The sequence below is a fragment of the Desmodus rotundus genome, chromosome 10, assembly GCF_022682495.2.
Source record: "Desmodus rotundus isolate HL8 chromosome 10, HLdesRot8A.1, whole genome shotgun sequence".
NCBI lineage: Eukaryota > Metazoa > Chordata > Mammalia > Chiroptera > Phyllostomidae > Desmodus > Desmodus rotundus.
The window spans coordinates 76,027,937-76,043,297 of NC_071396.1; the positions used below are offsets into that span (position 1 = coordinate 76,027,937).

The 15,361-nt window shown below is 38.8% G+C and overlaps 1 pseudogene; it reads left to right on the forward strand.

The window, feature by feature from the left end:
• The first annotated feature begins 12,565 nt into the window (after nucleotides 1-12,565).
• Nucleotides 12,566-13,625, forward strand: LOC112322656 (arginase-2, mitochondrial pseudogene; annotated as a pseudogene).
• The last annotated feature ends 1,736 nt before the right edge of the window (nucleotides 13,626-15,361 follow it).

Sequence of the window (15,361 nt, forward strand, 5' to 3'; positions counted from 1 at the left end):
TTCGTATACAAACTACATTTAAGAGTAACCAAATAGCTGATGAGGGAAAGTTTTTATTTTTAGAATTCCAGCTAAAACATCACAATTTTGGAACCCCTAGAGAAATAATGGATGTAAGCAACAATGACCAATGGGTGCTAAAGCCCTAGGCAAAACATTAATGGAAGCTTTCTAATGGGTGGATCTGGCTAGCAGCACTAACAATGGAACAATTTTAATTATCTTCTGATGTGATATAATAAGAAGAAGTATAAAGCACCACCTATGAAATGCCCTGCCCCTCAAAATCAAAACCGATAATAAACAAGCCTTCATAAACTAATACCAATTTTTAGGAAATACAGGGTATAGAAGAACAAGTTAAATGACACAATGAGCAGAAGATTCTATGGATGAATGATCCAGTTTCTTCAACAAATTAGAAAAGAAAAAGAGGTATGGCTATTACAGATGAAAAGAAACTTGAGAAATATAATGACCCAAGGCAATAACTTTGGATGATGTATTGTCCTATTGCTACTGTAGCAAATTACCACAAACTTAGTGGTTTAGAACAACATGAATTTATTATCTTCTGGAGGTCAAAAGTCCAAAAATGGGCCTTACAGGGATAAAATCAAGGTGTTGAAACTGCATTACCTCTGGAGGCTTTGGAGGTAAGCCTCCATCAGTCCTTTGCCTCTTCCAGCTTCTAGAGGCTGTCCACATTCCTTGGCTATTGGTCCCCTTCCAGCAATGGCATCACTCCAACATCACTTCCACAATTACCTCCTTCTCTAGTCTAACCCTCCTACCTGTCTCAGATAATAACCCCTGTGATTACATTGAGCACACCTCGATAATCCAGGATAACGCTCCTATCTTGAGATCCTTAAGTAAATAATATCTGCAAAGTCCCTGTTGCCATGCAAGGTACTATATCCATAGGTTCTGGGGATTAGGGTGAGGACATTGGATGGATGTGGGGAGGGAGGGGTGTTATTCTGTCTACCACAGATTCTGATTCAAACAAAGCAACTATGAAAAGATATTTTCTATGGAAAATATGACCATAGATTGGGTATCCTACGTAAGAATTTTTATTAATTGTCTAAGATATGATCATGCCATTGTAGTTTTGTTTTTAGTATAGGCCACCTGTTGGAGATGCTTATTAATTATTTATAGGTAAAATAATATGATATCTGGTATTTGCATTCAAATGTGTTTAAAAGAATAAGGGAAATAAATGAAATAAGATAGGCAAAATACTAAAAATTGGTAAGAGTTAGATCATAATCACATAGGATCAGAATACTTTTCCTCTACTATTGAATATATTTGAAAATGTCTACCACAAAAAGTTTCTTTAAAAATCAAAGATATACAGGAACTACTATAAAGGACACATGGACAAAATCAAGGGGGAGGGTGGAGGTGGGGGAGGGAGGGGGGTTTGGCTGGGGTGGGATGGAGGGATGGGGAGAAAAGGCACACAACTGTAATTGAATAACAATAAAAATTTTTTTAAAAAATCAAAGATAATTTAATATGGTATAAAAGAAAAGAAATGGAAAGGAAAGGGGGCATCTAGGGTTTCAATGAATAATTCTTGTCCATTTATCTGTGCATACCAGTGTGAATGCATGGTAGGATAAATTCTTAGACATGGAATTGCATTTAAAATGTTTTTAAATTATATTTTATTGATTGTGCTATTCAGTTGTCCTGATTTTTCCCCTTTGCCCCTTACTCCCTCAGACAATCTACATCACTGTTCATGTCTGTGGGTCATGCATATAAGTTCTTTGGCTACTCCATTCCCTATACTGTACTTTACATCCCCACTGCTATTCTGCAACTACCTACTCATACTTCTTAATTCCCTTACCTCTTCACCCTTCTTTCCCCCGCCCCCAAATCTGGCAACCATCTGGTAACTAACTTCTTTTCTCTTGCTACTTTTAAGAGTCTCTCTATATCTTTATCCTCTGACCTTTTAATTATGCTGTGTCTTGGAGTGGGCCTCTTTGTATTCATCTTGTTTGGGACCCTGTGCTTCCTGAACTTATATGTCTATTTCTTTAACCAAATTAGGGAAGTTTTCTTTCATTATTTTTTCAAATAGATTTCTAACTTCTTGCTCTTCCTATTCTCCTTCTGGCACCCCTATGATGCAAATATTGGCCCTCTTGAAGTTGTTCCAGAGGATGCTTGTACTATCCTCTTTTGGGGGGTTATTTTTTCTCCTTGTTGTTCTGATTGTTTGAGTTTTGGTGCCTTATGTTCCATATCATTGATTTCATTCTCAGCTTCATCCACTCTCCTGTTGTTTCCCTGTAAATTGTTCTTTTTTTCAATTAGTGTATCTTTTGTTTCTGACTGGATCTTTTCTTATGAATTGAGGTACTCACTAAGTTCCTTGAGCATCCTTATAACAAATGCTTTGAATTCTGCATCTGATAGGTTGCTTATCTCCATTTCGTTTAACTTTTTTCCTGGAGTTTTGATTTGTCTTTCACTTGGGCCATGTTTCTTTGTCTCCTTGTTTTGGCAGCCTCCCTGTGTTTGTTTCTATGTATTAGGTAGAGTTGCTTTGACTCCATGTCTTGGTAGTGTGGCCTAATGTAGTAGGTGTCCTGTAGGGTCCAGTGGCATAGCTTTCCCTATCACCCAAGCTGGGTACTTAAGGTGCACCCTTTGTGTGGGCTGAGTACACCCTCCTCTTGTAGTTGAGCCTTGGTTGCTGGTGGCAGATCAATTAACATGTTGACAGTAACTGCTGTATATGTATAGACTGAGGCTGAACAATTAAGTGAACCAACGGTGGATGAGCCAGGCTTCTCACTGTCAGAGAAGAAACTTGCAGGATAGAATGAACCACGTGGTGTTAGATTAGAGTCAGCTTTTTAGAACAACTGAAGACATGTGCACTTGTTCTTAAAATGAAGCTACACACTGTGCAGGAGGAACTCTACAGTCACCTGTTTCAAAATTCATGTTACTTCCTTCTGTAAATTGGATAAAGAAGCAATAATACACACTACAAGAATGTGACATTCTTCTTTTTGATCAACAAAGCATTTAGCACATTATGCTAAGCAAAACACCACAGATGGAAAAAGTAAAGAAGCTAGCTTCTTTACTGATTATTCACTATTTTCATATAAACTTCCTGGCATTTAAAATGGAAGATAAATTTTAAAAACTCTTAGCCATGAAAGCAATAGAAATAATGAAATCCTAAAATATAGACTATAATTTGAAGTTCTCCTTAGTAATATAGTAAATGACAGAAAATGGGGACTATGCAAAAAATCTAGAGATAAAAATGGCAATAATAAATTGCTTGAAACTTCAAGTTACACAGCTAGAAAATAGAACCTTTGATAAGTAATATCAATTACTACCTTTCGCATTGAAGAGATGAAGTCTTTAAGCAATTCTGCCTCCCTTTTTCCTTTCTCAGCTATAGTATGCCCAGTGACCTGAGATTCATACCGTCTTCATTGTCCAGGGAATAACATGAAAGTGATTGTTTGAAAATAAAATGAGGGATCGAAACACTATACTTCAGAAGACAGAATCAGTTACCTGACATTCAATACCAACCCTCCCTGTGTTCAGAATGTCAGTGTTTCACATGCCCCACTCAGGAAAAGAGTTGTTTCAGCACACACTTCTGTGACTTCATTCAGTTTGGTTACACCTCGGGGAGTTTAATTTCATGCAAAGCTTTCAGGTAATGTTTACCAGTGACAGAAGAAAGTTCAGGTACCCTAAGACAGCACTTAGAAGCTCAGGAAAAATGAAAGCAACCTGGGTTACTAAAGTTTGATCAGAACTTTGCCCTGCCCTGGAATTAGCCGTCAAAAACTGAGAAAGCTGTCATGTTGGCGACTCCTGATGTCTGGAACATAATGGGATGAAAGATGATCTGGTTGGATTGGGGGCTTATATTATGGACATAAAGGGAAATGGCAATGAGAAGTGGATGTCAGAGATTTAAATAAACTGAACTGATTTCATGAAAGGCTTAAGAATCAGCCCGGCTGGCCAAAGAGAGGCAAAACACCTGCACTACTAGTCCACACATGAACAATGCATTTATTTTCAAACAAAAAGCAGATAATGCTCAAGCTTTGGAAAGAGAGATCTATTTTTCAGAGAAAGTATGGACACCTGAAAGAAACACATGGGGTATTGTGTTTAGGAATGAAACATGTGATCTAGGGAAATGCCAGTTTATCCAAGCTTTGGCTGGGTTACTGCTTTGTTAAGAGAAGGGACATATTTTAGAAACAACTGTGATTAACTGAGGTTTAATGTACCTTCTTATAATTGCCTATAATTTTAAAAGATTACATTGTAGGCCTAGTTAAAAAACAAATCAGTTGATGATTTTTTAAAAATACTCACGTGTGTTTTATTGCTTAGAGTTCATCCCCAAATACAGAGATATTGCATGTTTTGGTATTTACTAGAAGTAATTTTGTAGATTCAATTGGCTTCTCTTTACATCTTTGGTTTCTTAACATGGTTATATCACCATCAATTAATATTTCTCTAAGTTTATGTGATCATGTTAATTGATAAAAAATAATGGTACACAAATGGAATCTCAAGTACAATAAACTTCCACAATTTATCTTTAGTGCTCCACGTTCTCCCTAATTTAAAGGATAACACCTCAGCGAATTTTTCTTTCTTTTTTTAAAAATTTATTGATTTTAGAGAGAGAAAGATCGATTTGTTGTTCCATTTATTGATGCATTCATTGGTTGATGCTTGTATGTTCCCTGATGGGGGACCACACCCACAACCTTGGTGTATCAAGACAACACTCTACTCAAATGAACCACCTGGACAGGACTGAATTTTTCTTATATCATCCTGGAAATCACAGACAAAAGAACTCTCTGAGTCACAACTTAGCTCAAAGAATGAATGTAGATTGTTAGTGCTGGTTTGGAGTCTCCTACCATTTCTGACAAGAGAGCATTTCTTCTAGATCTAGTCTTCTTTGGTTGTGTGAACACATAGATTTGGTAATTTCGTTTCTCTACCCTTCTTTTCTCTATCTGTAAAATGGAAAGCCAACTATCTCACAGGGTTATTCTTGGTATTACATTTTACAGTTAGTTCTTAAAAACCTTTACCAATATATTCACCAGTCTCTTTGATAAACATTGTTTCTTACATCCCACTCCTTTCTTCTGCATTCAGTTTTCTTCTGCCTACATCACTTAGTATTCTTTCTGGAAAGATCTGTGGGCTTTGCTCTAGAATGATATTTTGGGAAGTTATTGACTTTTAAGTAAGTTAATTTACCTCTTAAAACATATTATTTTATTGCCATATTATATTGGTGCCAATGAGAAATCTTCCATCTGACTGTCACAAGAAGTCAATTTTGCCTCTCTCCAAGATTGGAGGACAACTGGAATAAAAGTAATTTAAGGTTCCTATTTTATTTACCTGAAGAATAGATACTGATTATCTTTAGATTTGTTAAGAAATTTATATAATTTAAGAAAACCACCAAAATTATAGAACTATAGTTATCAAAACCAGTAGAAGGGGGGAGAAAAAAAACAAAATTGATCAAACCAATGGAAGGAAAGAAAGGCGAAAAGCAGGAGGGGGGAGGAGTAAATAGAAGAACAAAATAAGATGAGAAAAATAATTCTAAATATGTCAGTAATCACTAAGTGGGGTAAACTTATCAGATGCAAGACAGACTCCAAAATTGTTACTTTTTAAAACCCAGCTATATGCTGTTAATAAAAGACATTTAAAGCCTGAGAACATACAAAGTTTGGAAGAAATATTATAGAAAAAGTTATACCAGAGGATTCTGGAAAGATAGTAGAGTAAAAAGCACCAGGAATCTGTCTCCCCACCTAGAAAACAACTGCACTGGCGGGGTCTGTCTGTTGTAATTATTTTGAAACTCCGGAGTCTATTGAAGGCTCATAACGTCCACAGAAAGATTTCGTCAGTCTCAGCTCTTACCCAACAGCAGCTACCTATCCCACCCCTAGCCACATGGCAGGCAGCTACGCACATGTTCTTTGCACACAGCTATGGGAAACAAGGTGTTCAAAAAGGAGCCTGTCTGTTGGGAACCGCCCTGCCTGGTTTCAGAAGCTGTAACCCCCACCACCAGCCGCCCCCCCTTCCCGTGGCGAAGGCCGAGTGAGAGACCTTGTGACCATAAGCCACTAAGGAGATAAAGCTTATCTCCCTGGTAGGGGTGCTGCCTCTGCCCTCTTTTACTTCACCCTGCCTGGCCCCAGGCAGATGACTGGTTAGCCAATGACAGGTAAGATTCCTCAAGGGAGGGATGACCTAAGATAGGCATGGTCAGGAAGGAGCCCTAAGGGAAGGACTTAGGGAGCTATAGAAAAGGGGGGTGATGGACCCTCGTTCCTCAGCTTTGCCATAGCCTGAGTCCTCATTCTGTCTGCAAGAAGTCTCCTAATCTCTTGGCTGCCTTACTTCCCCTGCCTGACTTAAGCCTGAAACAATGCTGGAGGGCGGCGCAGCCCAGGGCAGAAACAGGAGGTTCCCTGGGTGATCAGGCCTAAGAAAGAATGCATAGAATCCTGTGAAACCTGCTTTGCTAAGAATGGCCTCAATTTCCTGATAAGGATCCAAGCATGGAATGAGTTTGTTTCCCAAAGTTTTATAGCTCTTTAGCTAACTGACCCTGACTCAGAATAAGCCCTCATAGTTCTTTGTATGTTACTTATTGTTTGATCCTTCCTGCCTGACCATGATTGATGAGCTTTACCTGTATTCCTGTGCAAACTGAACCCAATAAAAGCCCATTGAGGAACAGGTTCCTGGCCCTTCTTCTTTGAGAGATCAGCCACCTTTCCTCCCCAAGCAGATCATGTCTTGGTAGACTTATTCTCATCTGTGGTGGACAGGGGGGCTCTGCAGGTGGAGACCTCCACACCTGTCCTCCAAATATCAAGAATCTGTGTTCTGATCACTGGTTGCTGCTTCTGAGCACAGAGGTTCAGACAAAGAGTGGGAAGCCATTGTTTTTGCCCTTCTCACCACTGATGCAAACCGTTCGCCCTCTCCATTATTGGTGTGACTTCCCAGGGTTGTAAAGGGCTATGCATCTCCTCTCTCTGTTATTTTTCTCTTTTTCTCCTTTTGTGAGACAGACATTAAAGACTAGGACATTTTTTAAAACTGTATATACAGGAAAAAAAATAGACAGTGACCACACATGCCCAGGGAAAGACACAGAATAGAAGTAAGAACTTAAATTTATGCTCCAACCTCAGCACAGAAACGGCCTGCAACAATCAAAATACGAAACCAACATCTATATATTGTATTGTGTATTTACAATCCCAAGTCTCCTTCCATCAGCATTTATCCTCCCTTTACCTTCTTCTACCTCCTCTCACCCCCTTTTCCTCTATCACCATACTGTTGCCTATGTCCATGAGTCTTTTTTTATTTTTTCATGCTTAATTCCTTCACCCTTCTCACCAGACCCCCACCCCCTGCCATCTGACAGTTGTCATTCTGTTCTCTGTATCCATGAGTAGGTCTCCACTTTGTTTGTTAGTTTATTTTGTTCATTAGATTCCACATATAAGTGAAATCGTTTGGTAATTGTCATTCTCTGACTGGCTTATTTCACCTAACATAATACTCTCCAGGTCTGATGATGTCTTATAGAATTGTATACCTGAAACGTATATAGTTGTATTAACCAATGTCACTCCAATAAATTCAATAAAATAATAAATAAATAAATAACTTTTCAAAAAATAACAAAATTCCCAACAAACCCTACATTGAATATAATTTCCAGAGTTACCATATTATTATATTCAAATGTTCAGTTTTCAACAATAACAACAAAAATTATAAGGCATACAAAGAAAACAGGAAACATGGTCCATGCAAAGGAAAAAATAATCAGTGGAAATTATCCTTGAAAGAAACCTGTTGGCAGATATACCATACAAATACTTTAAAACAATTGTCTTAAAGATGCTCAGAAAAAAACTGAAGGAAGATGTGGAGAAAGTCAAGAAAAAGCTGTATGAGAATAATGGGAATATTGATAGAAAACTTAAAAAGAAAATCTGAAGTTAAAAAGTATAATAACTAAAATAAAAATATTCACTAAAATAATTCAAAGGCAGCTTTGAGCATGCAGAAGAAAAAAATCAATGAATCTGAAGCTACAACAATAGAAATTATCAAGTCTGAGGAGCAGTAACAAAACGGAATGAGGAAAAGTGAGCAGAGTCCAAGGGACCTGTGATTCATAATCACACAGACCAGTGTACACATTTTAGGAGTTCCATAAGGAAAAGAGAGAGAAAGGGGGGCAGAAAGAATATTTCAGAAATAATGACTGAAATCTTCCCAAATTTTATGAAATACATGAGTGTAAAATCTAAACAGCTCAACAACTCCAGGTAAGATAAATTCAAAGAGACCCACACTGAGACACGTTGAAACCAAACTTTCAAAGACAACAACAAAGAGAATCATGAAAGCATCAAGAGAGAAGTGAATCGCTACATGCAAGGGATCCTCAATAAGACTATCAGCAGATGTATGGAAGTCCGACAATCAAGGAATAAAAGAAGTCACATTTATTCAGACGGGTAGGAGAGGCAAAGACACAGAGACACAGAACAGGCCAGACCCACACCCACATGCAGTGGATAAAAGTCAGGAGGGATATCTCAGAAGTGAGGGATCCCAGCCCAACACCAGACCACTAAACCCAAGGTTCAAGTGCCAGGAAGATAAGTCCCCATAACTTCTAGCTATAAAAACCAGTGGAGGTTGGTGCAGCAGAAGAAACTGTAGGATTCTCAGGTGTCTCCTCTTAGAGGGCCCACAATGGACTTAGGACTTACTCAGACTCACTCCCTCTGGGCTCCAGCTCTGGGGCAGCAGCTTGAAGGGCACCAGCGGCATACCAGGAGGAACTAAAGTGTCTAGCATCAGGGTGAGTGCCTGGGGACAGCTCCCTCCTGGACAAAACTCCAGAGACCAGACAGTAGCCATTTCCTTTTCTGAGCCCTGCCTCACACAGAGCCACAGAGTGATGGCACCATTCTGAGACTCCGTCAACCTGATTCACATGAGTTGCCCCACCCTGGTGATTACCTAAGATTCTGCCCCCTCCAACTTATGGGCCTACCCAAGTGGTTAACAGTGACTTTTCTACATTAGGCCATGAAACTAAGACAGGAAGTCAATGCAGCTCTACCTAGTACATAGAAACAAACATAGGGAGGCTGCCAAAATGAGGAAACAAAGAAATATGTCCTAAATGAAAGAACAGAACAAAAATCCAGACAAAGAAATAAACAAAGTGGAGATAAGCAATCTATCAGATGCAGAATTCAAAACAATGTTTATTAGGATGCTCAAGGATCTCATCAGGTACTTCAACAGCATAAAAATGATCCAAACAGAAATGAAGGTTAAACTACATGAAATAAAGAAAACTTTACAAAGAATCAACAATGGAGTGAATGAAGCCAAGAATCAAATTACAGACTTGAAACATAAGAAAGAAAAAGACATTCAATCAGAACAGCAAGAAGAAAAAAAGAATAAAAAAACAAGGGTAGGCTAAGGAGCCTCTGGGACAACTTCAAAAGTACCAACGTTCAAATCATAGGGGTGCCGAAAGGAGAAGAGAAAAAGCAAGAAATTGAAAACAATGAATAAAATATAAATCAATAAAATATACTTAAAAAAAAGAACTGGAGACAAAGCTGATGAAGGTCTAATCTAAATTTAGTCTCTTTCATCCTTTTAACTTTTTGTTTTTGAAATAATTATAGATTCACACAAAATTATAAAGATAATACAGAGAGGTCTCACGTACCTTTCACTCAGTTTCTCCCAATAGTTACACCTTATAACTATATTTACTCAAAACCAGGATGTTGACACTGTCATGTTCTGTGCCATTTGATCACTTGCACATATTCACGGAGCTGCCACCACAATTAAGACAGAACTATTACCACAAAGATGTCTCTTGTGCTCCCCTTTATAGTCACAGCCTCCCCCCACCATCCCTAAAACCTAGCAACCCCTAGTTTGTTCTCCATCCCTATAATTTGGTTATTTTTAAGAATATTATATAAATAGCCCTGGCTGGTGTGGCTCAGTGGATTGAGTGCTGGCCTGTGAACCAAAGGGTGGCTGGTTCCATTCCCAGTCAGGGCACATGCCTGGGTTGCAGGCCAGGTCCCCAGTAGGGGGCGCATGAGAGGCAACCACAGATTGATGTTTGTCTCCCTCTCTTTCTCCTTCCCATATCCTCTCTCTAAAAATAAATATTTTTCTTAAAAAGGATGTTATATAAATAAAATAATATAGTATGAGTCTTCTTATGATTAATGTTTTTATTTCAGCATAATGCCCTTGAAATCCGTCCAGGTTATTTTGTGTATCAATATGTAGTCTGTTCCTTTTTATTGCTAAGTAGGATTCACTGATATGGATATGCCACTGTGTACTTAACTAGTCACCTATTGTAAGACATTTGAGTTGTTTACAGTTAGGAGTTACTACTAATAAAGCTGCCATGAACATTTATCTAAAGATTTTTGTGTGAACCTGTTTTCATTTCCCTGTCATAAATGCAGGAAGTATGACTGCTGGATTGTAAGTTAAATATATGTTTAGTTTTTAAGACCAATGAGACAATATCTCATTGTGGTCTTAATTTGTACTTTCTCAATGGCTAGTGATGATGAACATCTTTTCATGCATTTATTTGCCGTATGTATTAGCCTCTCCAGTGAAGAGAATGTGTCAAGGTCACCTTAGGAGAAGATCATGCAGGATGAGAGATACTGTTATTTTTTATATTTTTAAAATAAAAATGTGCAGCATTTTTATTTAGTCAAAAATGTATAATCAAAATAAAAGATATGGAGGTATAAAGGACAGACCACACCAATTTGACCTCCTGAAAAGATCCTTTATTCATCTCTTTCTCCCAAAACTCACCCCCTCTGGTAATGCCACACCTTTTTAACCTCTACTCTTTCTCTGCAGCCCTACACATCAATCTGTTTCTCTTCTTTATTATAAGAAGCAAAGTGTAACTTCCTTAGCTTCTCCCAACCTCTTTCAATATCAGTTCAGAGAAAGGAAGGATTTGATTGTGACAGTTCATCCTTTGAACCTTAGGGGAGGACCTAAATTCTATATGGTTTGCAAGGTAACCTGAGGAAAGAAGAGGAGTTTTACAAATCAAAAGAGATAAAAAGGGTACCCTAAGGTTTCATTGGATTTCAGTTTATAGCAATGTATTTCTGTCGATATGCACCCAATTAAGCGCATTAATGAATTACTAACCTAACCCTTGCATGATGGCTTTAAAGGCGAAGTAACGTTAACATGAACAAAGCAAGCATAACACCAAGCAACTAGAAAGAAACACAATCTGTTATGGTTCTCACTGACCTATCTTTTTAAAATAGTAACAGTATAATCCAATCTGGAAAGAAGCCAGCCAAAATAATTTTAAATTACTTCTAAAATGATTTTAAATTGAAATTATTATTAACGATGATCTTTATTGTGCATTGAGATGTTTCTACAAATAGATACATCTATGTAATTTATAAATAAATAAATGTCAACAGTCAAATGATTTAGAGACCACTGGGCTAGCGCATTGGTAGCACTGTTCTCTTCACCTCTCTCACCTTGTCCTACCCCTGTTAGTCTGTTCTTGTGAAGGTCAGGATGCTGATATGAGCTCCTACCCAGATCTCTTAAGTTCCTAAATTTCTCTGTTCTCTCTTCCCCCAAGTACAGATGCTTGGAGGAGACCTGGCCTTGGGTGCCAACTCAATGACTTGAGTCTGTTTTTCTTTGCCTCAGTTCTGGATAGATTTCTGAGTTTGCTTCTCACATTCTAGTCCCTCCTCTCAACCTCCAAAGGGATCAGAGACAATCTCTTAGGTTGAATATGTTCCTTCACTTAGAGCTTGGTGGCCACCTGCCTATCCTTTACCTGGTACTTAGGAAAGAGCCTGGCAGCCTGTGTGTCTGGGAAAGAACTAAGAACAGGGCAGAGAATGCCAATACCTACAGTTCTAGTGAGTCATTTATAACTTGCTCTGAGGATGAAATTCTTAAAGTCCAAAATTAAGAATAAAGTTTATTTATATGCATTTTTAAATAATAATGTATTACTTAATGGGAATACCAAGAACCTCTACAAAGTACCAAGTGCCTTCCCAATAGAAAAATACATTTACAGAGATACTTTTTGAGTCCCACACTCTGTTGGCCTATGAGTTCATTCAAGACAGGGATCATACCTCGCTTTGTTTCCCCAGGTCTAGCATTGGAAATAATCATTAACATTGTTTTTAAATACATATTGCTATTACTTTATAAGCATTTACTATGCCCCAGGGTCTTGTTAAGCACATCACAAATACAGGGCGGGGCAAAAGTAGGTTTACTGTTGTTCACATAGAAAATAATACAATAATTGGGCATTCAAGGCGACAAGCTGCATGGAGCAGCCTGCAGCAGCATGCTGCCCATCATGTCCCTAAGAAGCAGCTTCTCTCACCTCCAGACTCAGGTGCATCTTCATCCTCAAAAAGTCCGTCCACTCTGTGGCTGTAATTGGAGCCCCACTGCACAGGCACAGAAAAGAAAAGGAGTGGAATGTGGACCTGCTGCTGTAACAGAAGCCGGCTTGATGAAAAGGCTCTCCAATTTGGGCTGCCACCGAAAAGACTTGGGAGATTTGAGTTTCACTGCAGTAGCCAAAGATGACCTCTACAACAACCTGACGGTGAGTCCTCGCCCAGTGGGCCTGGCCAACCAGGAACCGGCTGAGGTAGTTAATAGAGCAGCGTCAAGTGGCTACAGCAGTGTCACAGTGGGAGGAGACCACCGCCTGGCAATTGGTACCATTAGTGACCATGCCTGGCACTACCCAGACCTCTGTGTGACGTGGGTTGATGCCCATGCTGACATTGGTGCACCCCTCACCACTTCACCTGGATGTCTCTCTCCATGGACAGCCGGTTCCATTTCTCTGTAGAAGACTACAGGACAAGGGACCACATCTCCCAGCATTTTCCTGGATCAAACCTTGTATCTCCTCCCCCAGGTATCGTGTATATTGGCCTAAGAGATGTGGGCCACCCCCCTGAACATTTTATTTAGAAGAATTATGATATCCAGTATTTTTCCATGAGACACACAGGTAGACTTGGTATCCAGAAGGTCATGGAACAGTCATTTGACCTGCTGATTGGCCAAAGACAAAGTTTTGAAATTGATGCAATTGACCCTACACTGGCTCCAGCCACAGGAACGTCTATTGTAGGGTGATTGACCTATTGAGAAGACATGTATCCCATATATTACTGAGGAAATATACAATGCAGGGTTGCCGTCAGCATTGGATCTTGTTGAAGTCGATCCTCAGCTGGCCACTTTGGAGGAAGAAGCCCAGGCTGGAGCTGGCTGGCAGTGGACGTGATTGCTTCAATTTTGGTCAGACAAGGAAGGGAGGGCACAATGTCTGTGACCGACTGCCTACTCCCCCTGCACCACATGCATCAGAAAATGAAGAACATGAGAGACTTTAGAACATACTGTATACTGACACGTGTTCATCACAATGGACATTCCAGAGTTGTGAGGTGTCCGAGGGGACATATATGACACGGCCACCTGGGGCAATACTGCCTTAATAAGAACACTTGTATATTCTCACAGTTATAAACTTCCCTCCCCCTCTCCATATTGGTGACCAACAATACTACTGTAAGGGTATTTGATTCTTTGCAGTTCATAGGCTATAATATGTTGCAGTACTATGTAAATTTAAAGAAGTCATAAACATCACTTATTACTTTGATTAAAAAAAGAACACAATAATTAGTAAATAATAATACAAGAATAAACTCTGTGTTTGGCCTACTCACAACTATAAACCTACTTTTTGTCTTACCTTGTAATAATTTTATTATCCCCCTTTACGGATGAAGACACTAAGCTCAGAAACCCAGTAACTTACCAAAGAACTCACTCCTAGTACAGGTTGAACTGGGATTTGAACCCGAGATTTCATAATTTTGAAACCCTATCTCCTAATAACTATACAATGCCAGTGAGGAAAGAATTGGAGGGATAGGGAGACATATAAAAGCTTGCCACTGCTTTTCATGCCAGAAGTAAGGGCATGTTGCTACTTAGAAAACGTGACTTCCAGCCATGTTTCCAGCTAATTACAACTTCTTTGGTGTTAAAGACACTGGCCATGACATCCTCAGACACAGGAAATCTCTTTCTAACATATGTCACAGAAAAAAATAAGTTGTAGTGACACAGGTATAAAGTGAAAGAAAGAAATAGGAAACATATTCGAAAAGGTAGCTGAGTTTACGTTTCCTTGGGGAGTCTAGTTATTATTGCTGGCACATAAGATGAAGCTACTTGCAAATTCATATCTCTTACTTTGGCACAAGGCAGTAATTTAAAGGAAAAAACTACGGATGGAAAGAAGTCACTGCTTACAACAGCACTCAGAACCGGAGTGATGCAATTTTCACTGCATGTCTCCTCAAGTTGGAGAATTCATTAGCACCTATGTAGCACTTAGGTAATTTGGGACAAAGCAAGTTGCAATATTTAACCATAAGTTCATTTTGCTTTGTAGTTCTAGAACTTCATTTTAGAAGTTTAAGTACACCAATTATTTCAACATAGATATAAATATAGATATAAATATAGGTATAAATATAGATATAAAATACTCATTCCAAGTTCTTTGTCTTTTAAGTCTTGATAAATCATAAAATTTTCTAAGTAATAAATTCACAAAGGTTAATTCTACTGTTGAAGTTAGTTTTAGCCATAAAAATTGGACAATATACCATATTGCTGTTTTCTATTCAATTCTAAATAAATATTAATTTACACCGGCCTTTTAATGGTAGATAGTGCTTCAGGTAACTGACCAGCTCTTGCTCTCACTTCACTGGCGACACGAATGGGCCCCATCAGTCCAGTATGTAATCAAGGATGGATATCTAATCTAACTTCCACCAATCTGACTCTCCCTCCTGGGGATCTGGAACTGAAACCTAAGTGCAACCAGCTAAATCTGCCTCCTTAAGCTGAGTTGCTGCAAGGAGGACTTTTTCCTCCCCCATACACACTAAGAAGCAGAAGTAACAAAGGCAAAAATGAATTATCTTACTGATAAATACCAGCACTATCAGCTGAATTCTGTCCCCCCAGAAATTCATATGCTAAAATCTTAACTCCCAGTACCTCTGAATATAATTGTACTTAGAGATGGTCTTTAAAGGAGTCATTA